Below are 27,508 nucleotides of genomic sequence, written 5' to 3'. Positions count from 1 at the left end.
ACTGATTCAATTTTATTACTAGTGAGTGATCTGTTCAGATTACCTATTTCTTCCTGGTTCAGTCTTGGAAGATTGTATGTTTCTAGGAATTTTGTTTTCTTCTATGTTGTCCAATTTGTTGGCATATAATTGTTCATAGCAGTCTTTTATGATTCTTTGCATTTCTTTGATATAGCTTATAACTTCTCCCCTTTCATTTCTGATTTTATTTATTTGAGTCCTCTCTCTTTTTTTCTTGATAAGTCTGTCTAAAGGTTTATCAATTTTGTTCTTTTCCAAGAACTAGCTCTTAGTTTCACTGATCTTCTCTACTTTTTTGGACTCTATTTCATTTATATCTGCTCTGATCTTTATTATTTCCGTCCTTCTCCTAACCTTGGGTTTTGTTTGTTCTTTTTTTTCTAGTTCCTTCAGGTGTAAAGTTAAATTCTTTACTTGAAATTTTTCTTGTTTCTTGGGTTAGGCCTATATTGTTATAAACTTTCCTCTTAAAACTGCTTTTCCTGCATCGCATAAATTTTGGAAAGTTGTGCTTTCATTTTTATATGTGTCAAGGTATTTTTTGATTTCCTCTTTGGTTCCTTCATTGACCCATTTGTCGTTTAGTGCCAGGTTGTTTGGTCTCCACGTGTTTGTGTTTTTTCTAGTTTTCTTCTTATAATTGATTTCTAATTTCATATCATTGTAGTTGGAAAAGATGCTTGACATGATTTCAATTTTCTTAAACTTATTGAGACTTGTTTTGTGGGCTAAGATGTGATCTATCCTGGAGAATGTTCCATGCACCTTTGAAAAGGATGTGTATTTTGCAGTTTTTGGATAGAATGTTCTGTATATATCTATTAAGTCTTTCTGGTCTAATACGTGTCATTTAAGTCCAATCTTCCCTCATTGATTTTATGTCTGGATGATCTATACATTGCCGTAAGTGGGATATTGAAGTCCCTTACCATTGTTGTGTTGCTGTCAGTTTCTCCCTGTATGTCTGTCAAAGTTTATTTTATATATTTAGGTGCTTCTATGTTGGGTTCATAAATATTTGTGATTGTTATATCTTCTTCTTGGATTGAGCTTTTTATCATTATGTAGTGTCTGTCTTTGTCTTTTGTTACCATCTTTGTTTTAACGTCTATTTTGTCAGATATGAGTATTGCCACTCCAGCTTTCTTTTTGTTTCCATTTTCGTGGAAAATCTTCCTCTATCCCTTCACTTTCAGTCTTTGTGTGTGTTTTTTTTTCCTGAGGAAGATTAGCCCTGAGCTAACTACTGCCAATCCTCCTCTTTATGCTGAGGAAGACTGGCCCTGAGCTAACATCCATGCCCATCTTCCTCTATTTTATACGTGGGACGCCTACCACAGCATGGCTTTTGCCAAGTGGTGCCATGTCCACACCTGGGATCTGAACTGGTGAACCCCGGGCTGCTGAGAGGTGGAACGTGTGAACTTAACCTCTGTACCACTGGGCTGGCCCCTTAGTCTGTGTGTTTTTAGATCTGAAGCGAGTCTCTTGTAGGCACCATATAGATGGGTCTTGGTTTTTTATCCTTTTAGCCAACCTGTGTCTTTTGATTGAAGCATCTAGTCTGTTTACACTTAAGGTAATTATCAATGCATATGTACTTTTGCCATTTTGTTTGTTGTTTTCTGGTGGGTTTTTTTTGTTTGTTTTTTACTTTTTCTCTGTTTTTTTCCTTCTTCTCTTGGTCTCTTCCTTTGTGATTTGATGATTTTTTTTAGTGTTATGTTTAGATTTTTTCTCTTTATTTTTGGTGTATCTATTGCATGTTTTTTGTTACCATGAGGTATATATCAATTTATTTTAAGTTGATATTCACTTGAGTTCAAACACATTCTGAAAACACTATACTTTTACTCTCCCTTTTATGCTTTTGAAGTCATATTTTACATCTTTTATTTTGTGTATCTCTATCTACTTACTATAATTATAATTGATTTAACTACTTTTGTCATTTAACTTTCATACTACTTTTTAACTGGTTGATCTACTGCTTTTACTAAATATTTGCCTTTACCAGTGAGTTTTTTCTTTCATATGTTTTCTTATTTCTATTTATGACCTTTTCTTTTCCTCTTAGAGAAGACCCTTTAACATTTCTTGTAAGGCTGGTTTATTGGTGATTTACTCCTTTAGTTTTTGCTTGTCTGGGAAACTTTTTCTCTCTCCAATTCTAAATGATAGCCTTGCCATGCAGACTATTCTTATTTCTAAGTTTTTCCCCTTCAGCACTTTGAATATATCATGCCACTCCCTTCTGGACTGGAAGATTTCTTTAAAAAAATACACTGATGGTCTTATGGGGGTCCTCTTGTATGTGAATAGTTGTTTTTCTCTTGCTGCCTTTGAGATTCTCTCATTATCTTTAAATTTTTCCACTTTAATTACAATATGTCTTGGTCTGGATTTCTTTGAGTTCATCTTGTTTGGGATTCTCTGTGCTTCCTGGACCTGAGTATCTGTTTCCTTTCTCAGGATGATAATGTTTTCAACCATTAATATTATTTTTAAAATTAAAAAATTTTTATTGCGGTAACATTGGTTTATAACATTATATACATTTCAGGTGTAAATCATTATATTTTGACTTCTGTATAGACTACATCATGTTCACCTAAATTTTAGTTGCCATTTGTCACCATACAGATCTATCCCATTACTCTTTTCACCTTCTCCCCTCCCTGCTTCCCCTCTGGTAACCACCAATCTAGTCTCTGTATCTATGTGTTTGTTTGTTGTTGTTTTTGTTTTATCTTCCACATATGAGTGAAATCACATGGTGTTTGGCTTTCTCCATGTGACTTATTTTGCTTAGCATGATACTCTCAAGGTCCATTCATGTTGTCAAAGCCTGGGGTATCTAATGTGGAGCTCAACAGCCCTGCTCCTCTGGGAAAATCTCTGTATCTTGGAGATGGCTCCTGACCATGAAGTACCTTGGCTAGGGTATGGTTTTTTCCTCAGAAGGATTGTATGTTTGCCTACTTGTAGGTATATTGTGTCTGTGGGAGGAGGCAAGTTCAGGATCCCTCTATGTCAACATCTTCCCAGCCATTATTTGTTTAAGTTTTCTGCCCCTTTCTTGCTTTCTTTGCCTTCTGGGGGAGTCCTATAATACAAATGTTAATACACTTAATATTGTCCTACAGTTCCCTTAAACTATCCTAATTTTTTAAAATTCTTTTCTCTTTTTTCTGTTCTGATTGAGTGATGTCCAGTATTTTGTCTTCCAGGTCACTGATCCATTTTTACATATCATCTAATCTGCTGTTAATTCCTTTTAGTGTATTTTTCAGTTATTGCATTCTGAAGCTCTGATCAGTTTTTTCTTGTATTTTCTCTTTGTTGAAGTTCTCACTGTCTTCCTTCATTTTTCTCTTGAGTTCAGTGAGTATCTTTATGACCATTGCTTTGAATTCTTTCTCAGGTAAAATTACTTACCTCTGTTACATTAGGACTTTTTTCCTGGGGTTTTTATCTTGTTCTTTTGTTTGAAACATATTCCTCATTCTCTTCATTTTGTTTGACTTTCTGTGTTTGTTTCTATAAATTAAGTGAAACAACTACCATTCCTGGTCTGCAAGAAGTAGCTTTGTGTAGGAGAGTCACCTGTGTAGGCTGCATGTACTCGGTAGCTTTGCAGGTCAGTTGAAGCTGGAGTGATCACAGGCAGGGATGTCCCAGGGTGCACTGCACTGGGGATGCCCAGGCAGGATGGCTGGATCTGAATCTGGGGTCGGTTTTGTGGCCTGTGAGGGGGGAGGGTTCCACACTAGGGCTGCCCTGGAGGGATGACTGGAGGTGGATTGGGTGTAGGCTGAGGAATCCCAGGGCACTTTGCAGTGTGGCCACCCTGGCAAGATGGCTTGGGCTGGAATGTGTGCAAGCCTGGGGTTCTGGGGCACTCCATGCTGTGGCCACCCTTGTGGGATGGCTGGAGCTGGATTGGGTATGGGATCGGGAGGTCCTGGGGCTCACAGCAACTTGGACCTCCTGGGGACGATGGCTGGAACTAGTATGGGCCAGGGGCCGGGGGCACACTAGAGCAGAATTGACAGGTCTGCCAGAGTGCCCTGGCCATGTTGCCGCCTTCCCTGTCAAGGTGGAGGGTAAACCCCCAAAATGGCAATTGCTGGCCTCTGGTCTTGGAGAGAGTTCCAGCAGTTCCCTGCTTGTTTGGCAGATGCTCTAGGGTTTGTAAGTGGATTTTTTTTTTTTTAATGTAAGTCTAGGTGCCTTTTAAATGGGTGTTTTTTTCCTGTGCCCCAGGGTGGGCAAGTCTGAGTGTAGGCCCTTCAGTGACATCCCTCCCTGCTGTAGGTCACTAGGTCAGGGTTGGTGTTGCTGCCATTACCCTGTGTCCATTCTCCTACCCATCTCTAGGTGGCCCCTCTACTATTTAGTGTACAGAAGCTGTTCAATTAGCTCTCAGTTCTTCTTCAGGAGGAATTGCACTGTATATGGGTGTAGATTCTGTGCGTCCCTGGGAAGAGGTGAGTTTAGAGTCTTCCTGTGCCGCATCTTGGATCCTCCAACAATAATGATTTATTATCTCATGACTTCTGTGGTCTAGAATCCGAGACTGGCTTAGCTGGCCAGTTCTGGCTCAGGTGTCTCATGAGCTCATAATCAACAGGTCAGCCAGTGCTGCAGCCATCACTAGGCTTGATGGGTCTGGAGGATCTTCTTCCAATGTGGTTTAACTCACACGGCTGGCAAGATGATGCTAGTTATAGGTGAAAAGCCTCAATTCCTCCTACTTGGTTTTCTCCAGAGGGCTGCTTTAGTGTCTTCATAGCATGGCAGTTGGCTTTCCTGAGAGTGATAGACTCAAGAGAAAGCAAGGAAAAAGCCCCAACATCTTTATTGACCTCAGAAATCACACTCCTTCATTTTTGCAATATCGTATTGGTTTTTTAGGCCTGTCTTATTCATTGTTGGAAGGGACTACACGAGGGGATAAATACCAGGAGGCAAGAATCACTGGGGACTGTCTTGGAGGCTGGCTGCCACATCTGATTGGCTCTACCCTTGTGGATCCATCCTCTCAAGTATTCCTCCAAGTTTGAATTATCTCACTCAAAGAGAGCTTCTTTATAATTCTATGTTTTAGGTTTTTTGTTTTTTACTTTGTGCTTCTTCATTCTGAAGTCACTCTTTATAAGGATGTTCTGAAAGACAGCTTAAGATCTTTCCATCCTAGATCTCTTGGAGTGTAATTCCTCACAAGGTCTTTTGTACTTAACCAACACAAGGCAAATAGATTGGGAAAAACTCCTAAGACCAAATATTGAGCAATCTAATATTATTAGTCCTTTGTGTGAAATTTTTAACTAAGGGTTGAAAATTTCAGTTGTTATAATTTCTGGTGTGTAATTAATACAAACACATAAAATGCATGGAAATTCATGTTGCTCTTCACTGTTGACTGATATTTAATCTACTGCTCGAATCCTGACCAACTCTACTATTTTCTCAGTAAGAGAGCCAAAAAGAAAGGTTTTATTGAGTCCATTACATCAGCTTTGTGATGGATTTACTAAACCTATCAAAGAATTGCTGTGTCAGCATATATCACTTTTAACAAATGGGCACTTGGATGACACATTTTTGTTTTCCTGGTTACAGTTTTGCAGCATGTCAGTTGCTGTTTTTTTCCCCCGTCTACCACAGATTGTTATAGTATTTAACGTTTATGTGTTCTCTCTCAGTACCAACTGGGGCTATGGCCAAAATTCTGATTGGACGTGGGTGGTGGGGTTGGAAACTATATACATGATGGCTGAACAGCTGTGATAATCTATGTTTTTGAGGCAATAGTCATGAATAATGCAAATTTAGCTGTTAAAATAGAATGAGGGGATGACATCTTACTGGGTGAGAATTTTAAGGAAAAGTTATAGTTCTAGAGTTATAATGATAATACCTATGACTAGGCGTCAACATTATTGACTCACTGTGCTCTCAGACTGAGGATGAAAATGTAGCATCTTTAACCCCTGAAGAACAGGTGATGGAATCCATCCGATGTTATCCTCTCTGAGAAGCCTTACCCCGCCTGAGTCTTCTAAATTGGGTCAAGTGTTCCTGCTGAGTGCTTTTATAGCCCCCTGTATTTTTTCACTGTTAGTAGTTATTATGACTCATTGACTCATTGGTATCTCTCATAAGAATGTTGACTCAATGAGGCAGGGTCACTGTTGAACTCCCAGCACTGAGCATGCTGTAGGTATGTTAGTCAGTAGACTTTTAGGAGTAAGTAAGGGAAAAGTAACTCATTCAGGCTTAACCATAAAAGATAATCTGTTGCTCAACATAACTGAAAAGTCTCTTGGTGCATGGCTTCAAGCATGACTGGATCCAAGTACTCAAAGGTATATGTGTCTTTATCTGTTGAACCTTTTTTCTCAGAGCTAGTGTTAATTTTGGGCAACTTCTTCTTCTTAGGTGTCAGTATGGCCGCTAGAAATCCCCAGGCTTACTGAGAAAAGAGTTTTTCTTCCTCCGTGTTTCCAGCACAAGTTGCAGGTGCTAAAGGACTTTCCTTTGATAATGCCATCTGGGGTCACATGTTCTCTTGAATGATTCACTGTCATTGGAGGGACAGAAATACAGTAATTGACATGAGCTGTCTACACACAAAGGACCTGACAATGATGTGGAACTCAGAGGCTTTGGTTAATGACTTGGCTTAGGTAAGAGGAGAGAAAGGGGGAAGCCATTCGGGCCAGGCAAACTAGAGGAGAAAAAACAAAGAAAGGCCCACAGATATGGAGAAGCTAAAGAGGCAAGTAATTGGTGGAAGTAGCATTTGAACTCCAGTTTTCTGAATGTGAGTAATACTTACCTACCATTATGCCACGTTGCTCTCTTATAAATGCTATTTTATGCCATTCTTTATATCTTTATGTACTAAGACAATTTCAAACACTGAGTAGGGTAAGCCATCTGGAGGAGGCAGAAGTTGATGTTTTTTGCACTCCATATATTGGTTGAACAGATTTTACTCACCTGGGTGAAAAAGTTAGGTATAACTCTAAAGCTGTTAAAGCAACAAAAGAAATACAACAAATGAGTCAGTGTGATTTCTGAAAATAGAAAGCAAATATATTAATCTATAAAGACAATGATTTTCCTGAAATGAATCTCAAAGTGGAAATTAACTTAAAGTTCTTACATCAAGGATATTGAGACAAAGTAGCATGTCCTTGCTTAACCCATAGTTGTTCAAAGATTCAAATGTTATTTGTTCTTTGGCTGTACAATATCCACAAATGAGGTGAATGACAGGCATTTCACATTTCATTTTAATTAAGTGATTGTATGCCTTTCAACTCCTCCCCTCCATCGCTGGTGGTGTTCTATCTGTCCTCCCCAAGCGTACACCCATATAATGTTTATACGTGTGCAAAAGCATAACACCTGATGTCCCCAGGCATGTGAAATATTACCTGATGTCTGATGTGTTTACAAAGAGCACTTCGTGTTGGTGTCTTTGCACTGAGGTCATCTTCTCTTTGGAATTTTAGATGCATGCAAAATATCATTAAGTAGTTTGGAATATGATTTATTATTAATTGCAACTAAGATTTACTGGAAGCCTTACTATGTGTCAGGCCCTGGTACCAAGCACTTTACCAGTGTAATCTAATTTAATTGACCAGGATATATATAGATTAATAGTGGTCTGGACAGAGTAGAGGCAATTCATTTAGCTCCTTCCTTGGAATTCACACTAGGAGAAAAGTTATTACTTCCTTATCTCCCTCTTGAATTAAAATAAGTGGCCAGGACATTGGTGTGCATTTCCTCCCAAGACCCCTATCATTCAGGATCTGTCTGCAACCATGAGCAAGGTGGCTGTGAGTTTTCATCCCAGCCAGATGTTTCAGGCCACACTCGGAGGCAGACAAATGTGTCCAGTGGAGCAGTCACCACTTTTACTGGTGACCTTGTGTTTGAAGAACAAAGTAGCCTCACTGGGAAGTTAGGAAATGCCTGGGCTGTTTTCTGGTCAGGATAGGGAATGGGGCCCTCTCATAACACAATGGTTTAATAAAAGCCAACTAATAAATTTTGCTCACACTTCAGTCCCAAGATAAAAAATCAAACACTCAAAATTTCTAAATCATAAATATTTAGCTTATAAGTGGTAAATTAATTCATTAATGCAATCAGAAACTGTGGTTAAACTTGGAACACTAAATTTCCACTTAGTGAATAATTCTTATGCTAAAACATAAGTTCCCATTTCCCAACTGCCACTGAGACCTCAGAACCATAATCATCCTTAATTTGTGCATCTTTTTGTGGGTTAATAGCAGTAACTCTGGTCTGAGTTTTGTCTTAATGTTGACACTGTAGCCTCAATTGAAATACTTTTCATCATCCTATTTGACCAGATTTATTTCTGATTATGTTACATAGATGCTAGACCTTTGAGTATAGAGAGAGAGTGTGCTCAATGTTCATGTAACAAAGGAAGTTAAAAAAAAAAAAAGCCCAAAGAATTACCAATCTGGGATTTTCACCTAGAAACATAATGATCTCTTCTACGACTTGACTCGCTCCACAGGAAGGGAAAATCACTTCTGGCCAGCTGTTGCTTCTGCAGCATCTTGGCTGTCTCTGGCAGGAGGAAATGCTTTTTCTTTCCTCAGGCAGAAAAGAATTTGGAATTTGGGAAAGCATTGAGCAAAAGGTCAAGTCTGACGGGAAAGGGCATATGAAACAGCTGGTGAATGCTACTTTTGTTCTTATGAATCATTGGCTATTTCATATTCTAGAAAATGTCTCTTAAAATCTCTGAAGTTGGCATACAAGTATTGGTCTTCGTTATTCAAGAATTTAGGGTTTAAGCTATGCACTGGTGACCTTGAAGGTGTGTAACAGTTAATAACTTTCAACTTTCTCAGATAAGGTGAAAGAATGAGTCTCTTAGCTGGTGAGTGAACCTAGCTAAATGCCCAGCATCAAGATCTCAAAAGTCTTTGATATCTTTATGTCCAATATTTAATAACATTTATCAATTGATTAATACAGTAACAGCGACTTGTTTCTTTGGGAAAATGGCTACCAAGTGAAGGTGAATTTGAGTAAAAGTTGAAAAGTGGATTATTAGTATGGTGAGGTCATGCAGAAGAAATACATGTTTCTTGATGTGAAGGAAAAAGCGGCAGTCAACCTGTATTCATCAGCTTCAGCATTTGTGATGATTTCAATATGTATTTCCTTCTCCATGTCAGGACATAAATGCCATTTAATGTGTGTGCTTTAGTAGATAGTTTCATTTTAGTGTAAAATAAAGTCATGGTTAGTGACTAATCACCATTTGAGATGGGACAAAATAAATAAAAATTGACTAGCCTTCAGTGAGTCTCACTTTCTAAACAATGACCAAACCTGATGCTGGTGTCTTTACCCAACTATGACACTGTATTTTCCAGAAGTAAAATAAGGGAGGGAATTAAAAAGGAAAAAATAGGAAGAATCAGCGTTGTAAGTCAAGTCTGCATTTATAGATCAAGCAAGGAGAACAGGTAACATCATTCAAAACGATGGAGTAGGGATTTCCAAAAGTTCTTTACTTCATAAAAGCAATGCAGAAACTGGCAAACAGCGTCTGAATCAACTTTTTCAGAGCTTTGGAAATTAACAAATGCTTGTAGCAATTTGAGGAATGTTTATTCAAGAAAAACAAGTGAAGGTTCATAAGATGAATGATATTTGTTGCATTTTAACTTGCTTTGTTGCCATCTTCCTCTCTACAGCTCCACAGCAGCATTTAAAATAAATAGACCACAATCATGGTGAAAACCAGCAGTCTGGTAGCTGCTGGGGGCATAGAATGTGGTTGGAGCTCTTTTGAAGCCATATTCCCAGAGAATTGTCATTATTTGGCCTGCTTGGCAGCTTCTGGGAAGACTCTACTTGCAAAGCTGTCTTTGTTTGACCTAACTTATAGCTTGCCCAGTGGAAAAACTCCTAGTGAAGAAAGCCTTTTCCTGGAGAAATTTGCCAAAAATATGTAGAGGCAGGGGCTGGCCTGGTGGTGCAGCAGTTAAGTTTGCACATTCTGCTTTGGCAGCCTGTGGTTTGCTGGTTCGGATCCCAGGTGTGGACCTATGCACCACTTGGCAAGCCATGCTGTGGCAGGCATCCCATATATAAAGTGGAGGAAGATGCACATGGATGTTGGCTCAGGGCCAGTCTTCCTCAGCAAAAAGAGGAGGATTGGCAGCAGATATTAGTTCAGAGCTAATCTTCCTCAAAAAAACAAAAAACGTAGAGGAAAATGTTTAACTTTGTGGCTGCCTGAGGCAATGGGCGAGAGTTGGGAAATGGGAAATTAATAGAATAACCAAAAAGCTTAAAAGGAAAAGCTGGGAAATCCAGAAAAGTTTTGAAAACCTCCAACATATTTCAGGGAATTTATAAAGCTGTGTACACGTGTAGGGCTGTGAACATGCCCAGGGCTGTGTGTATGCTGAGTAAAGACCTGAGATATATGTTCTAAGCTCTCACCTCTGGCTGACCTTGAGGCTCTAAGCAGGCATGAAATAAAGAATAAGGTAAAGTTGTCAACTAGCTGGCTGAGTGTTCTGGTGTGCCCCAACAAGCACACGGGGACCCTTAGCAAAGACTGGGGCATCTATTGTTTTCAAGTACTTAAAGAAATCTCTGTTTAATAATTAGCAACCACTAAGCCAACTGAGTAGACATTTCATCGACCAAATAAGACAAAAAATACGGATTTTACCGAATTAGTTCAGAAAAGTCACTAAAGAAATAAACAGCAACAGCAATAAAAACAAAACCTAGAAAGGGGAGGAAATTTTTTTTCATAGTTTCCACATTATGTTACTTGAGTGTCCAGTTTTCAACAAAAATTATAAGACATGAAAAGAAGCAAGAATGTATCACCTGAACACAAGAAATAAGCAATTAATAGAAACTGTCCTTGAGGAAGCCCTGATGTTGGACTAAGTAGATAAAGACTAACTCTTTTAAATATCTTCAAAAAACTAAAGGACACTGTGTTTGTGAAACTAAAGGAAATAGGAAAACAATGTCTCACCAAATATAGACTACTGGTAAAGATATAGAAGTTAGAGAAGAGAATCAAAGAAATTCTGGAGTCAAAAAGTACAATAACTGAAATAAAAAATTCATTAGAAGGGCTCAATATCAGATTTGAGCAAGTGGAAGAAAGAATTAATGAATTTGAAGATGGGTCAATTGAGATTATCCAATCTGAGGAATAGAAAGAAAAAGGGGAGAAAAATGAATAGAGCCTCAGAGACCTGTGGGACACTCAATACATTAACATACACACAATGGAAATCCCAGAGGGAGAGAAGACAGCAAAAGGAGTGCAAAGAATATTTGAAGAAATAATGGCTGATACTTCCCAATTTGATGAAAATCATTTACACATCCAAGAAGCTCAGTGATCTCTGAGTATGATAAATTCCGAGAGATTCAATCTAGACAAACCATAATCAAACTGTTGAAAAGCAAAAACAAAGACAGAATCTTGAGAGCATTGAAAGAGATGTGACACCACTTACAAGGGATCATTAATAAGATTTACCACTGATTTCTCATTTGAAACCATGGAGGCCAGAGGCAGTGGGATGGCATATTCAATGTGTTCAGAGAAAAAGATGTCAACCAATAAATACATCAAAGCTATTCTTCAGAAATAAAGGAGAAATAAGACACTCTGATATACACAAAACTGAGAGAATGCTATATACGAACATCAACTCAACATGGATCAAAGACCTAAATGTAGGAGCTAAAACTACAAAACACTCAGAAGACATAGGTCGAAAGCTATATGACCTTGTATGAGGCAATGGTTTCTCAGATATGACACCTAAAGCACAACCAAAGAAAAGAATATGTCAAAGGGCACCATCAAGAAAGTTAAAAGCTAACTCTTAGAATGAAAGAAAATATTTACATGGACACACACACACACACACACACACTGGATACCATACCCTTTTCTGATATATATGCCAAGTTAATTTTTGTATATGATGTGAGGTAATATCCAACTTCATTCTTTTGCATGTGATGTTCAGTTGCCCCAGTACAATTTGTTGAAAAGACTATCTCCCAATTGAATTATCTTGGCACCCTTGTTGAAAATCAATTGGCCATACATGTACAGGCTCATTTTTGGACTCCTAGTTCTATCCCATTGATCTGTGCATATATCCTTACACCATTATCATGATTACCATAGCTTTATGGTAAGTTTTGAAATTTAGCTTAGGAGGAATTTAAGATCGGAATTTGAGGGAAGTGATCATCAATTTAACAAGTGGCTGACATGAAAATACATTACAATCTTATGTTTAATGCCCCAGCTGGGGAATTTCCCAAACTGCACTTTGCGAATTGGATCCATGTCAAGATATGCAGCCAGGAATGCTAGTTTGTTTGATAGGATGAGGAAAGAAACATCACGTGGGAGTGTGGCATTTCAGAAACTTGAGTCACCCAAGTACCACTGCAGTATTTTTTGCTATGGCCACTTACAAACACTTTTCTCTTTTTTTTCTGTCAGTTGATTCACCTTAAATACCTAATTGTTTTAAATGACACCACTCTATTAAGCACATGTAAGTGTTATCTGTGAAATCATGGGCTTAATGTGCTGATAATATTTCTTCTAACACATATTAAAATAAATACATAATTATTAAAAATAAAGATTGTCCACTTAACACCCAAAATTCTTTCAGGAGCCATAAGGCATACGAATACGCTATTTTCAGAGACACTGCTATTTGGAGCTAGCCTTCCTCCTATGAGGCATTATTTGACAGGAATTCTAGTTTCCATTATATTGATTTTGTGATTCTTGGTGAGCAAGGCAAATTCAATGGCCTTGTCTGAAAAATATGAGCAGAATTTGTTACCCAATATTAGCTATTATTTGAGGGCCCCCTGGAAGCCGAGATCTTGAGTTGGCTTACCAGACATTACCTGGTCTGGTTGTCCCGTACTTACTGTTGTGAGTTGAATTGTGTCCCCTAAAAAGATATGTTGAAGTCCTAACCTCTGGTACCTGTGAATGTGACTTTATTTGGAAATAAGAGTCTTTTCAGGTGTATTTAAGTTAAGATGAGGTCGTGCTGGATTAGGGTGGGCCCTAAATCCAACAACTGGTTTCCTTCTAAGATGAGGGAAATTTGGACACACCGACTCAATGGGAGAATGCCATGCGACAATGGAGGCAGAGATGGGAATGATGTGTCTACAAGTCGAGGAATGCTGAAGGCTACTGTTAACCACCAGAAGCTAAAAGAGGCAAGGAAGGATTCTTCCCTAGAACCTTCAGAAGGCACACAGCCCTTTGGACACCTTGAATTCAAACTTTCAGGCTCCAGACTCTGAGATCATATATTTTTGTTGTTTTAAGCCACCCAGTTTGTAGTAATTCGTTACAGAGCACCAGGGAAATAATAGACCCACCTTTTCTTTTCTTTTTTTTTTTTTGAAGATCGGCACCTAGGCTAACAACTGTTGCCAATCTTCCTTTTTTTTTTTAAGGATTGGCACCTGGGCTAACAACTGTTGCCAATCTTTTTTTTTTTTTTTTCTGCTTTATTTCCCAACTCCCCCCCCCCCCCCATACATAGTTGTATATCTTAGTTGCAGGTCCTTCTAGTTGTGGGATGTGGGACACCGCCTCAACGAGGCCTGACGAGCAGTGCCATGTCCGTGCCCAGGATCCGAACCCTGGGTCACCACAGTGGAGTGCGCGAACTTAACCACTCGGCCGCGGAGCCGGCCCCCCACCTTTTCTTTTCAATGTAAACTAGATAAGAGCAGGAATCTCTCATTTTGTTCACTGCTGATCCTCAGATCCTGGAACCATTTCTACTTTTAGTAAATATTCAATTTATATTTGTTTGAATGAATGAATCAATAAGGCCTCTTAACAATTCTGGGAGTTATATGTTCATCGTATTACGAATAAACCAAGCCTAGGAGAGTTTGAGAAACGTTTCCAAGGTTACACAGCTAGTAAATAGTGAGCCAAGATTTAATCCTAGATACATTTAATTCCAAAATCTCTATTCTTTTCACTGCATTCTGCCTGCTGAAAAATACAGAGCTGGAATAAAATCATCTCTTGAAGTTCCTTGATGCTGAGAGCCATTGTTGTATGATAACATACAAGTCTTTCAAGGTCATTGCTAAATAAGGAGTCATTGTTTGTAAAATATTTATTGAAGTTGTGGCAAAATTGAGACCTCTAGAGAAAAAGTAATAATAACTAGTTTTCATTCAATAAATATTTAGTGAGCACTTACTATGTACCAGAACACATATATGTTTTACTAGATAGGTCACTTCATAATACTTCTCACAATAGTCTTGCTAAGTTGAAACGCTTATCATTTATTTCCATTTTACACATGAAGAAATTGAAACAAAGTCAAGTCATACAACTTGCTGAAACTCACAACTAGGAAGAAGCCAAACCTAGATTCAATCCAGACTTTGAAACCAAATCAGAATATCTCAGGATGGGATCTTCTCAAACTCCACTTATGTTGTTCCCAGTGCCTGCAGTGTCTTCTCTCAGTTCAATGGCTTCATGGAAAAATCCTCTTTGTGTTTCAGGTGTTAGCTTAGACGTCCCAGTCTCTGAGAATATTTCTTCTCACCCAAGGCTAAAGGTGAGATATTCCCCCTTTGTGCTCCCACTGAGCTCTTTGGGACTTAGCACTTTGCCTTTTTTTTTAAGATTGGCACCTGAACTAACATCTGTTGCCAATCTTTTTCTTTATTTTTCCTTCTCCCCAAAGCCCCTGAGTACATAGTTGTATATTCTAGTTGTGAGTGCCTCTGGTTGTGCTATGTGGGATGCCACCTCAGCATGGCTTGATGAGTGGTGCCATGTCCGTGCCCAGGATCTGAACCAGCAAAACCCTGGGCCACAGAAGTGGAGTGAGAGAATTCAACCAGTTGGCCACGGGACCCCCCCCCCCCACCGCATGTTTTTAATGGTCTCGCATCTTTACTTGTGAGGCTCCCTTTGACATCCCTGTGGGCTCCTTGGGTCCAGGGTCTTTCTGTGTCATATCCCAAGTTCTTATAACAGACCCTGGCATATAGCAGCTGGTCAATAATAAAGTAGATAAACGCATAAATAAAAGCTGATAATGGAATTAAAGAGCAATTAGGAATACTTAATCTCTACTCAAATTTCTGCCAAGAACACACAGGGACAGAATGTGTCTTCTTTATTTAGTGTTAGCTTGGAGGTCACATTTTGATCCCCACACTCAGCCATTTTCTCAGTTATAGGATTCGAGCCAGAATTAATAGTCATAAGAAAGCAGAAGGAAACCATAAGAGTTGATGGAATTGTTTGTCTTACCCATCTATTTTGAGAAGGACACAAATGCAGTAAATTTAGATGTTAATGGGACAACAGCCTTAGCCTGCTACATAGTCCCAGGCAAGCTTGGCACGGCTTCTGTGGAAATGCATGAAGAAACCAATAATGACAAACATCTAATTTTGCAAATCACAGTATTTCAAACAAAACACACCCTTTCGGCAATCCAGGCTCACTACAAATTAAAGGAGCCAACATCACTTCCTCTTACAATCTAGGATGTTTTCATTTCCTGATGCCATGTAGCAGGTGCTCCACTCATTGTGTACCCACCTAGGCAATGCTTGTGGAATGGACTTAATGTGGCTAGCAGCCTTCACAATCATGTATGTGGGAAAGAAAAGGAAATGTCTTTGGGATTCCTTTCCTTTGTGGTCCGCACGTTTACACAAACCTGCCTTTGGAGAGGAGAGGAAAATCTGCTTTGTTCATCCATTCAATGAGCTGGTGGTTTATAGAAAGATTCTTGGATCATGATAGATAACATTCTTATATTTGGTCTAGAGTTTGTCTCTAACTAGCCAGGTAGCCTTAGATAAGACACTTGACTTCTATTATTTTTTTATGTCCTTACTTGTCAGAGAAGGAAAATTTCAGCCCCTTTGTTAGCTCATATTTTTATTCTGAGAATTTAATAAGACAATGTGCTAATGAGGGTTTATCTTGTATATAATAAGCAGTCACTTAATAAATATCAAGAATAAATAAATAAGGAAATGAACCACTGTGTATGAAAGAGCTTTAGAGGTGTAGAATTACCCAAGAATGTGAAGCCTGTCAAAAGATCAGAAATTTCCAAGGGAAATTATTTCTGAAAGATTCAAGTTCCTTCCTACTTAGCCAGGATCAGTTAATCTCATCATCTGGGCACTGCAATGTCAGAATAGGTCCTGAGGAAAAAGGACCACAGAATTAATTTTGAGAGAAGATAAAACAGTAAGGACTTATTGAAGGAAGGAATGACTGGAGCCCAGGTGGAATGTTCCAGGGTCGGCCCATGGATCGCCATACCTTGGGATCTGAAGCAACTATAAAATGGTGATGGTGGCGAGGGAGAGCAGAGAGGAACCTAAGCTGAAAAGCCGACTTTTTGTACTACCGCTGAGAAAGTTTGCCAATTACATGCAGAGTTCTGTGCATTAGGCCTTGGGGTTGTAGGCGGTGGTGTCCTGGTTACTGCTTAATAATCAATTCTTCAGAAAAAAAATAAAGCTTTGATTGTAGCATTAGATGATTTCCATGGTATAAATACATCCACCATGGCTGATTTCAAGCCACCAATGTTTTAACAATGGGCTCATAAAATTTCTGAAACAACTCCAGCAAAGCACTGGATAAGTTAACTACGACGTTATGAAAACTTATTATGGAAGATTTCAAAGACTAGAGAGAATTGACTAACAGATTCCTATGCTCCCATTACCTAGCTTTGGTAATTCTCAAACCATGCAAATTCTTGTTTCATCTATACCCCACTGCTCCTTCTATCCCCAAATGGGTTATTTTGAAGCTGGTACCGCAATATGTGTCTCTAAAAGATAAGAACTCATTCAAAGTATAACCACAATACAAAAATACTAACAATGATTCCTTAAAACCATCAACTGTCCAGTCGGGGTTCAAATCTGCCTAATTGCATATGTATATTTTAGGGTATGCAGTTGGTTTGTTTAAATCAGGCTCCAAACGAGATCTATGCATTGCATTTAGTTGATATAAATCTCTTTTAATCTGTAGGTTTCCTCTTTCTTTCCCTATCTTCTTTTTTTTCTTTGCAATTTATTTATCGGGGAAACCATATCACTTGTCATGTAGATTTCCACAGCCTGGATTTTGCTGATTGTACTTCCATGGTCTTACTAATGTGTTCTTCTGTCCCCTGTTTTTGTCTATAAAGTGGTAATTGGATTAAAGGTTTGATCTTATTTAGGTTCCGTGAGTGTGTGTGTGTGGTGTGTGTGTATGTATGTGTGTGTGTGCGCACATGAATGCACAAGGGTCTTTCATGGGGAAGAGTATAACATTCCCACTGCTTCATATTAGGGGATACATTGTGTCTGGTTGTCTCTCTTTTGGTGATATTAAGATTGATCAGTGGGTTCAGCCTGAAATGGATGACATTCAACAGTGCCCAAAAAAAGCACCCAAAATCTGAGATAAATATTTTCTTTCTCAGTCTTGAAGATGCCTTTTACCACAAACACATAAATCAATATACAAGTATAAACAGTTACTAAATCAACCCATCTATTTTATTCATGATCACTTCACATTTGAAAGCTCTTGCTGTGTTTATTTTCTTTGAACTGAATTTGGGGCTTTGACTGGGAAGCCATAAATCCAGTTTTTGATGAAATATGACTTCACCACTGGTGCCAGATTGGAAAGCGATCCTTGCTAATTTTTCTTCTTAGCATTGGTTTGGTAAGTAGTGAGCATTCGATTTCATTCCTTTCAGGACTAACATTCTGGAAACTTTTTTCTTTAATGTTTAATTCTTGATGGACAGTGTATTACCAGGGACAGTTGAATCCGCAGGTCGTATAGGCAGAGTTTGAAGTGTGCCTAAGGTGTAGCCAGCTGAACAAGTTCTGTCACCTGGAGTTTGGCTGCTGCGTCTAACTTTCTTTAGCCACTAGTTAGGCCTTTATACACTTAGAAGGTTGCTCTTCTAATTTGAACTGTGTGAGACTTTGGCTGGAGGGTAGTTCTGTGTCCCAGTGATAAAAGAACACATAAAACAACCCAGTGCCTGATCATTCTCCCTGGCTGTCACTGAATCATGTCTAATAGCATCTCCATGCAGTTTGCGCCAATTTGCTTGCAATGGCATCCTTTTCTGTGGGCTTGCTGCTCAGTAGGCCCTGAAGCAATCTATGAATAACTTCCCAACAGATGCTGTTTATGAATTGAAGCAAATGGCTTCCCTGTTTCTCTTTTTTCTCACTTCAATAATTTTCAGTTACATTACGATGAATATTTATAGTCCTGTAGCAGTGCATAAAAATGGAGAACAAGCAGACCTGGGCATTGTTTCATACGTGAGCGCTGTCCTAATGGGTTTTGGCTGACTGGTTTTAATAATGTTCTGTTGATGGACTGAAAAGAGGATGCAAATTGTAGATCAGTCATTTTCATTCACTGTTTTAGCAGGATGGGCATTGATGGAGTGCTGGCTGTATCCGTCGCACACACATGACACCTTAACTTGCCAAAACAACCCATCATGAGGATGTCTGTCTCCTCTTTATACTTCTTTTGAGTAATTTCAAATCCTTGACTTCAACAGAGACTGTAATGCTGATATAAGGGCTCATTAGGTTTGTTTTACCACTCTCTACAGGTATTACCATTTGTGATTCAAATGACTAACTGCATTAGAAGCTGCTGCACGACCAGCATACTATTCCTAGGAATTAAAATGTAAAGTCACAAGGAATATATTGGTTTTGTTTTAGCTGGCTTCTTTTATAGAAAGGTACTGGGCCACATTTTACTCTAAAATGTCTTTTTCAAAATGTTTCATGATTCCATGTTCTCTTAAATATTACAGAAATGAGAGGACTTATATCTAAACATAGCTCCTAAATTTGATTCTAAGGGAACTACTCTGTCTTCAGTGGCTTATGTTTCAAATAGCTGATATACCTTACTTGCATTTTCTCTTTACAATAATGAGTTAGTTAACTGGCCTATATTTTCCAAACCATTGACACTGTCATATTGGCCCACATACAAATAATTGCCTTTTTGGCTATTTGCTTATAAATAAGAGTGTTGAAAATTGTATGTAAATATGTATATGCATGCACAGTGAATACATATTAAAGCCTCCCAAAATATTCAAATTGTCCCATTTTCTACTCGTGCATTATGAAATGCTTGCCAACTACTGAAATGAAACCATATTTATTATGCATGCAAACCTGCAATATCTTTACCACCTATCATTTGTATGCTGTACACAGAAGGTTGTGCTGTAACACAACAATAAAAGATAGAAAAGGCAATTTGAAGAGGAGTGTGTTTCTTGCTCTAACTGCAAAAGATGCAAAGAGTGATTTTCCTTTGAAAAGGGGAAGTATAACCCACATCCTGAAATATTCTAAAAATTAATGAAAAGCTGGAGAATTTAATATTTAATAGAGAAATGTTACTTTTAAAGAAACTAATATACAGCATAATGTCTCAATGTCATTATCCTGCCACAAAAATACAAAAATAAGAAACTCTGGAAAGATTTCCAGGCCTAGAGCAAAAGGGCTAAGAATAGACTGAGGTTGCTACTTTTACAGAACAATTCACCATAGCACTTTCCCATTTGTTTTTAATAATAATAATACATCGGAAAAGTAACAAGTGCAAACAGTATTTGAAGCTAATGTGAAAATTGTTCCCCTCACCAGGATAACAGTGATTTGCATATAATTTTAGATAGTTATATTGGATATGTAGCATTCACACAGGAATGCTTTTCTTCATATGCAATGTTTTCTCTTTCAGTATTGGAAATTTCTAAATCTTTACTTCCTTTTTGCCTCTAGTTCTGTGATCAACAACTGTTCTGATTTCTAGATAGGCAAGCTTTTTATTAAATTCCTCTTCTTCCATATTATTCTTTCACCCTAGAGTAACTTAGAGTTTCATTTTAAAGTATGATATTTAAAAAGCAGGAAGAGGCTTTGGAGAAAATCATCATTTTCTGAAAGTTCTTTCTATAGCAGCCACAGCATCAGGTAAGGAGTCTACTGCCCAGTGCATGGATGCTGCAAAAATGGGATTTGAGTATGGAGAGTTATGTGTGAGCAACTGAGACCTAGAATGTTCCAAAGCCACACTGGCCCTCTTGGGCTTTGAACCTAGGTCTTTGTGGCACCAAAGACCATCCTCTTGACCTGTTTGTTCCACCAGCCTAATGCAAGAACTCCCTCGAGGCCGGAGGTGGGAAGAGCTCATTGATAGAAGAGGTTATCCCAGAGGTAGCATGCTCCAGATTAATGAAACAATCTGGATCAACCTGTTCCTATTAATGAATTCTCCCCTATCCCTGACTGAAGGGGCTGCGAGTGTCCCCACATGAGGTGGCAATTGGGGCAGCAGGGATTGTGAAAGTCATTTGCATAAGGCTTATGTCTATGAGTGTCCAAAACATCTAGAAACATAGGCAAATATATTACTGTTATTATATAATATCATCAAAGACATCTTCAAGTTATAGGAAATAAAATATTATCTGTGTTTCCAGACTTTATGGACACCCTGTAGAGATAACGTGAAGAAACAAATAATTTTTTCTCCCTAAAATTGTGCTTTGATACGTTGTAGCATTAAATATATTATTCTTTGATTCCTATATCCAAGGTGACTAAATTGCTTTGTTATGTCTTTCATGTCTATCCTTTCTTCTCCTTTCTTGTCTGTCCTGTCGTATTCCCCCAATAATTCGTTTATCCATCCATCTCTTAATTTACTTGACAAATAATATTTGTTGAGCAGTTGCTGGCAGGAAGTATAGTAAGCACTAGAGAGTCCCTAGTAAATAAGATAGGGCTGGAACCTACCCTAAGGGAATACTACCTCTAATGGGGTTTCTGGAAAAACACAAAGCTTATTATGGCACAGTGAGATGACTGTTAGAATAAATAAGGGGAATAATATGTAAATATGCCTGGGTAGGTGGGTTTGGAGTCAGGGGGATGGTAAATAAACAGGTAAGAGTTGGCAGTAAAATGTGTAGGAATGATATAAAAATGTTCCATGCAGTGGGACCAGGAGATGGAAGGGCCAAGCTGGAGAAAAGATCATGGCCTTGTGAAGAAATGAAAGGAGGCTTGTGTGTCTGGTCTCAGAGTGTAATGGGTGACTGGGAGCCTGGGTGGAAATGGAGACTGAGGAAAGACATTATTAGAGATGAAGGCTGGAGGGGTAAGGAGAGGTAAGGAGGTATGGTTGGGCCTGATTTTAAAAAGCTGTGGAAGCTGTGGTCCCCATCGTGTTGTCCATTATTCTGAGGGTAATGGGAAATCAAGATGGGTTTTAGGCAGAATAATGACATAAAATTTTCATTTTGGGAAGATCATTGTGAACACAGCATGGCAGGTACATTGGAAAGCAAGACTGAAGACGGAGAGAACACTTAGAATTCTGCTGCGGTCCAGTGGAGAGGTGACAGTGGTCTGAATTGAGGGTGTCCAGAGAAGAAGACAGACTAGCATCTTTAGTCAGAAACAGCTATATTTCCTACCAGCATTTCTTCAACCTGACATTCAAGAGGCTTCCCAATATGGAGCTTGCTCCCTCAGTTAAACCTTAAAGCTCAACCCCACAACTGGGGTCAATATGAATTCTTTGTAGTCTCCTGAAAAAACTTCCTTTTCTGTTCTTCCAGCCTTTTTGTGTTGTTCTTGTCTCTCGTGTTTTTCTTATCTATATTCTCTGTGAATCTTTCATCTAAATTTGTATAAATTTATAAATTTCATATAAATTTGGTATATTTTGAAACCCTGTGGGGAAGGGTATAGGCTTTGATGTTAGACATACATGGGTGTAAGTTCTGGCCCTGCTGCTAAATATCTTAGTGACCTAGGACAAGTTTCTTAACCTCCTGAGCCTCCATTTCCTTACTTTTAAAATGGCCATCATCATCATCATCATTATCAATCACCCATATCTATCTTCCAGCTTTAAAACCAAACGTTAATCCATCACAAAAAGCTTCACAATGTCTGGTTCATCAGGCCTGGAGAGGGGCCCAGGATTTATATCACCTCGAGGGAATTCCAAACTATATGTGGAGAAATGGTGCATTAGTCCCTGTTTCTTTTTCATTTGGTGTAAATACAAATTCAAAAATTTTGAGACAATATAAACTAAAAATTCCATTGTTGGGAAAATCAGTTAGACTTTGCAAAACATTAATGCCAATTGGCAACTATAGGTTCTAAATTATTTTAGAAATAACGAGTAAATCTTATACTGTTTTACTCACATAAACCAGGAACTAGAGGTTAGATGTAGTTAAAAATGATTGTTGCCCCAGTCATCATAAAAGCATGCATTTTTAAAAAGCCTATTTTAAACCGCACAGAAGTAACTAATGGCAATTTCTCATGGAAATTACTTTTTTGTCCCTGGACAAAGAGTTCAGAGCCAATCAAAAACCAATCAATATAAAGGCTAATATAAACCATAATTAAGAATGACAAATAGGTTCTTGTATGATGTTAAATAATGTATTTATGAAAACAAAAATCCAAAGTAACACTTGACAACAAAACCATCAATGTCTAGAGGATGTATTCTGGTGACAATATCAGTACAAATTTTTATGGATACCAGCAACTGACTATAAATGTCTCATGGGGTTGCAAATGCTGGACGTGTGAGCCCTGTGATATTTTAAAAGTAGTTTAGGTTTTCATGTACAGATGACTCATTTTAGCCAACTCTTCATATTCAGTGGCCATCCAGATAGGGCCATGTTGTTCTAAGATTTTCCTGAGGGATGGGCAGGGAGACCTCTGATGTGCATGGTTCTTAGAAGTGGAAGGGCCGGTGGATATCTCTCATGTGTTAGCTGAAGTCAACTCCTGTAAGAAGTCACACAAAGCAAGAACATAGACGCTGTCCATTTCAAAGCAAGGGTTTATAGGAAAAAACACAGACAATCAAAGCTTGGAAGAATTTTGGATAACTTGCCTAACAGGAAGCCACCATTTGGGAAACAAACAAGGTTGTCACACTGCACACCTCCAGAAGGTGCCAGTTCCACTGTGCTCCAACAAACATCATTCACACTGGGAAGTAATTATTCCCGTAGTGTAGAAAATGAAAGTGAAACCCAGTGCATCCACACCTTGTAGAGATGTCATGAAGATCAATTTGTTGGTAAAGGGGCTGAGCCTTGGAAGAAAGGTATAAATTTATTACATCTTTGTATCAGGTAGTTAATATTTAAATAGAAGCCATGTACTAAAAGTATAGCAATCTTCTAAACTTTCAGTATTTCTAATGAGTTATTTAATGTTTTGTACTTCTAATGTGCTGTCTGATCGATAAAGTACAGATAAAAGGTATCATACAAAGTTACAGCTTATATTATTAAAGAACACAAATTTAAGTGGACGACTCTAGTTTGTACTACTTAAAAGTAAATTTCTGTTTCAAGTCACCAGCTGTTTATTTTGTACTGCCCTGTTTGAAGGTAATTTTCAAAGGAATCTACGCATCTGATGTAGGCACACACAGATCATTGTCTTCAAACTTTGGTCCATACCATATCTGCATGTCTGACTCTGAATTTGCCTGTATGAATCACTTTTGGGCTGTGGACTCTTTGCTTTCAGTAGGCATCTGGGGAGATGGAGGAGATTTGTAAATCAGAACTTCTGAATACAAAGCATGGCAGCACCAAAACCAGTGGCAAGATTTACCTTTTCAAGAATAAGGATAAAAATACTGTTCCTCTCTACCATGTGGAGAGTTAGGTGGCAGGATCATCGGCTCAATCCAGCTAGTTCTTTGTACTCAGTCATCCTCAGATTGAGTTTGCTTTGTTCCTTGAGTTACTTGAGTTGGAAAGGGTCTCATTAAATAATGCGATTTAAATTGTAGGCTGTCTTAGGTGTACTGGAAACCCTTAGATGCAACTGCTTCTCATGGGCTTGGTAAATACACCCAGAAAAATTGACAAAGTGTTTCAAGATCTAGATTTCTTTGACTTTCTTTCTCGTTTTTTGCTGTATATGCAGAAATACCTTGATATAGTGAAATGGCTATGTAGGTTACACTTTTCTTCCAGCTCTACTCAAGCTGATAATAAGAACTATTTATTGAGTATCTACTAGTGCTGTGCCCTAGCACTTTAAGCGTATTACCTAATTTATTCTATGCAAGAACCCTACAAAAGAAGACTCTGTAATGTTTTTCCTCTTTTATAGATGAATAAACTGAACTCAGAAAAAGTATATAATTTGCTCAAGGCCACAAATCCAGTGTTAAAATCTAGGTATGTTGGACCTCAAAGGTTTTCTATAACCTATGACCCCTATCGGCTAATTGTACACACTTGGCAGGTGATTTCATTTCTGTGGGTGTATTTTTATCATCTGCATAATGAAAGGTTCACGGTAAGTTACTTCTAGGGCTTCTTGCAATGATACAAAGCCTTGATTCCATTAATTCAATACTATTCTATAGAATGTAATTCGGTGTAATGAGTGTCTTTTTTGGCCTTCTCCTTATTCAAGAGGTTTAGTTAATAAATTACAAAGCATCTTACTAGGACCTGTTATGGAGGGGGGTTTGCCTACTAGTTAAGCTTTCTCATAGCAAGGACCTGGGAAACAGCATTATCAAATGTTTTTGATATACTATTCTCCTCTCTAGAAGTCAAACAAAAAAAGTCCTTCCTAAAACTAAAAAGTTAGAGGCAGATTCCTTAATTGCAAGACTTTAAGTGCTCACATTTTATTCCAGGAATTGTCAGGGCAGATTTTTTTTTTAAAGTAGTATGCAGGGCCTAATTTGCAGTGAACTGTGACAATTGGCTAAAAATTTATTTTTAAATGATACCTGTTGCATCTTCTGTGCCTATGCTGGGAAGATAAAAAACAGAGCCCTGTCTTAACTCAATTAAGAACACCACAAGTGATATCTCCATTTCCCTGTGTTTTCTCCCAGAGTGAGATGACTCAGCCAGAAATAGCAAGATAATATCGCAGATGTTCCTTTGCTAGGATAACTGGTTATTGCTTATCTCAATGATATTTTAATACAAACACACAACTGTTCACCCTGTTTTATGGCTGTCAAAATTTTGCTTCATATTTAACAAATGGAAGTTTACGAGCAGATGTATCATTGACTCAGATTTACTTTTTGCCTCATTATGTTGCATGGAAAAGCTAAATGCTGGAGAGGGTATTAGCCACATCTGCACTAATAGACTGTTGGATCCAGGTCGTTCATCCAGTCTGTCAGTTCCCACCAGCTTCATAGTGCTGTGAGCGTCATTCTCCCTGGTTAAACCCACAGGATCAAAATTCGAATCTAGGATTCCAAGTTATAATGTCCTCCATTCTTGACAATGAACTATGTTTAATAGCACTACATTCTCTCATTGCTCCAGGTACATTTTACAGAAATGCCAAGACAGATTCCTCAACCATCATCATCTTCAAATGATTTTTTTTCCTGATATGGCTCAGTGCACTGAGCACGGCTTTGGAACCAGGCACACCTGGCTTCGAGTTTTGACTCCCATTGCGTTAGCTATATAACCTTGGTCAATTCACTTACAATTTGATCTGGTCCCTTTCTGTCTTCCAGCCTCATCTTGAGCTTCCATTTAATCTTGCTTTAGTCATGTTGACTTTTCAATTGTTTTATTGAAACAAGTCACAGGATTTGTTTTCAAGCGGGCTTGAAGCCTCAGTGTACTGGGGGGTTGATACACCTTGGAAATTCATCTTGGATGGCACTGAGCAGGGTGCTCGGCTGTTAGCAACTTCTTCCACCTGCTGGAAAGTCAGTCTCCAAAACCATGGAGATGAGACAGGTTATTAAAACCAAACAAACAAACAAAAATGAGTGAGGCTGGCAAACAGAGACCCTTCCAGATGACCAGCTGCAATTCTTACTCCAATCACAGTGTGATCAGCACCTGGGAAACTTCATGAAGACAATTTAAGGCAAAAAAATTTAGAGTTCTGCCTGCATATTGAAGAGTCTGGCTCCAGGCCAATATCCTATGTATGAGCTATCAGACTCAACCATCGGCAATTACAAGCCTTTGCCCGACAGTCCTCATCAGGGTAGCTGCTCTCCCCACCCCAGACTTGGCGCACAGGCAGTGCATTGCAGTTTTCTGGAGGAGAACTTACAGTCAAGGATCAGCCACGTTCCTGTGCATCTCTGCTTTCCTGCCCCAGACACCTCCTCTGTGACCTCCTAATCAGGGACCAGGACTGAGGCACTTTCTCCACTCAGACTTGGTCCCTTTCTACTCCTACCCCTTTCTCCTTCTCTCTCCCCCTCCCCTGGCCCACGGGTCTATGAAGATTCAGGAGCCTTTGTTCAGGGCTCCTCAGCCGTGAGATGATTCCCCGCCTCTGCACTGCATCCACCTGACCCTCGCCAGGTACAGTTCCTCAGGGGAAAATAGAACAACGGGGAGCCAGCACCTCTCTTTTGCATCTTACTTACACTTTCATAGTAAGAGCATAAAGGCTTGATTGTTGCTGTCATTTTGGCTCACTCATTGCCCTAATTAACAACCATGAAAGCTGATTGCTCATTCGATATGCCACTGTTTTCTGTTCTGTGTGTTTAATAATAAGAAGAAGAAAAACTAAAATTTACTGAACATTCATTGTGTGCTAGGCACTTTTTTAAGTGCTTTAAAAAATTAACTCATTTAACAAAATTCTTAGGTAAGTATCGCTTCTATTTCTAGTTTGTAATTGAGATGGCTGAGACAATAAAGGGTTAAATAAATGCCTAATCTTGTACAGATAGTAAGTGGGAAAACCAGGATTCGAACCCAGGCAATGTGAGTTCAGAGCTTTTACTTTGAGTGACTAGGCGACATGACTTCTTTACTTCCCTTAAAGAACATGCTATTTTCTACCCGTGACGTCTGACATATTCCCATCAATAATGTGGTTGTGCTGCTGTGAAGTCAGGACTGAGTCATTTCCCTCCTTTTGCACATAAAGCCCACCCATACGTCCATCCTTTCATCCTTCAGTCATATCTCAGCTTAGAGATCATCATGTCAGAGAAACTTTCATGGCCTCCTCTCTGTGCTTTTTTTCATACCATCCTTTACCTCTTCTTTGAATGCTTATCACAAGTGCCATCGGATGATTATTTGTTAACTAGTCTCCTCTGCTGACCTCAGGTTCCCTGCAGGTGAAGGTCATGGCTCTGCTGGTCATATACCTCCACAGTGAGGGACAATACAATTCTCATCATTGGGCTGAATGTGAGAACTGTGGTGGGAGAAGTCAAACTTTCTGTGTGTAAGTTTCCTCATTTGTAGAGAAGAAACAAACACAA

This window comes from Equus asinus, chromosome 21 (genome assembly GCF_041296235.1).
Source record: "Equus asinus isolate D_3611 breed Donkey chromosome 21, EquAss-T2T_v2, whole genome shotgun sequence".
Classification (NCBI taxonomy): domain Eukaryota; kingdom Metazoa; phylum Chordata; class Mammalia; order Perissodactyla; family Equidae; genus Equus; species Equus asinus.
Note: the sequence above shows the minus strand (reverse complement) of the source record.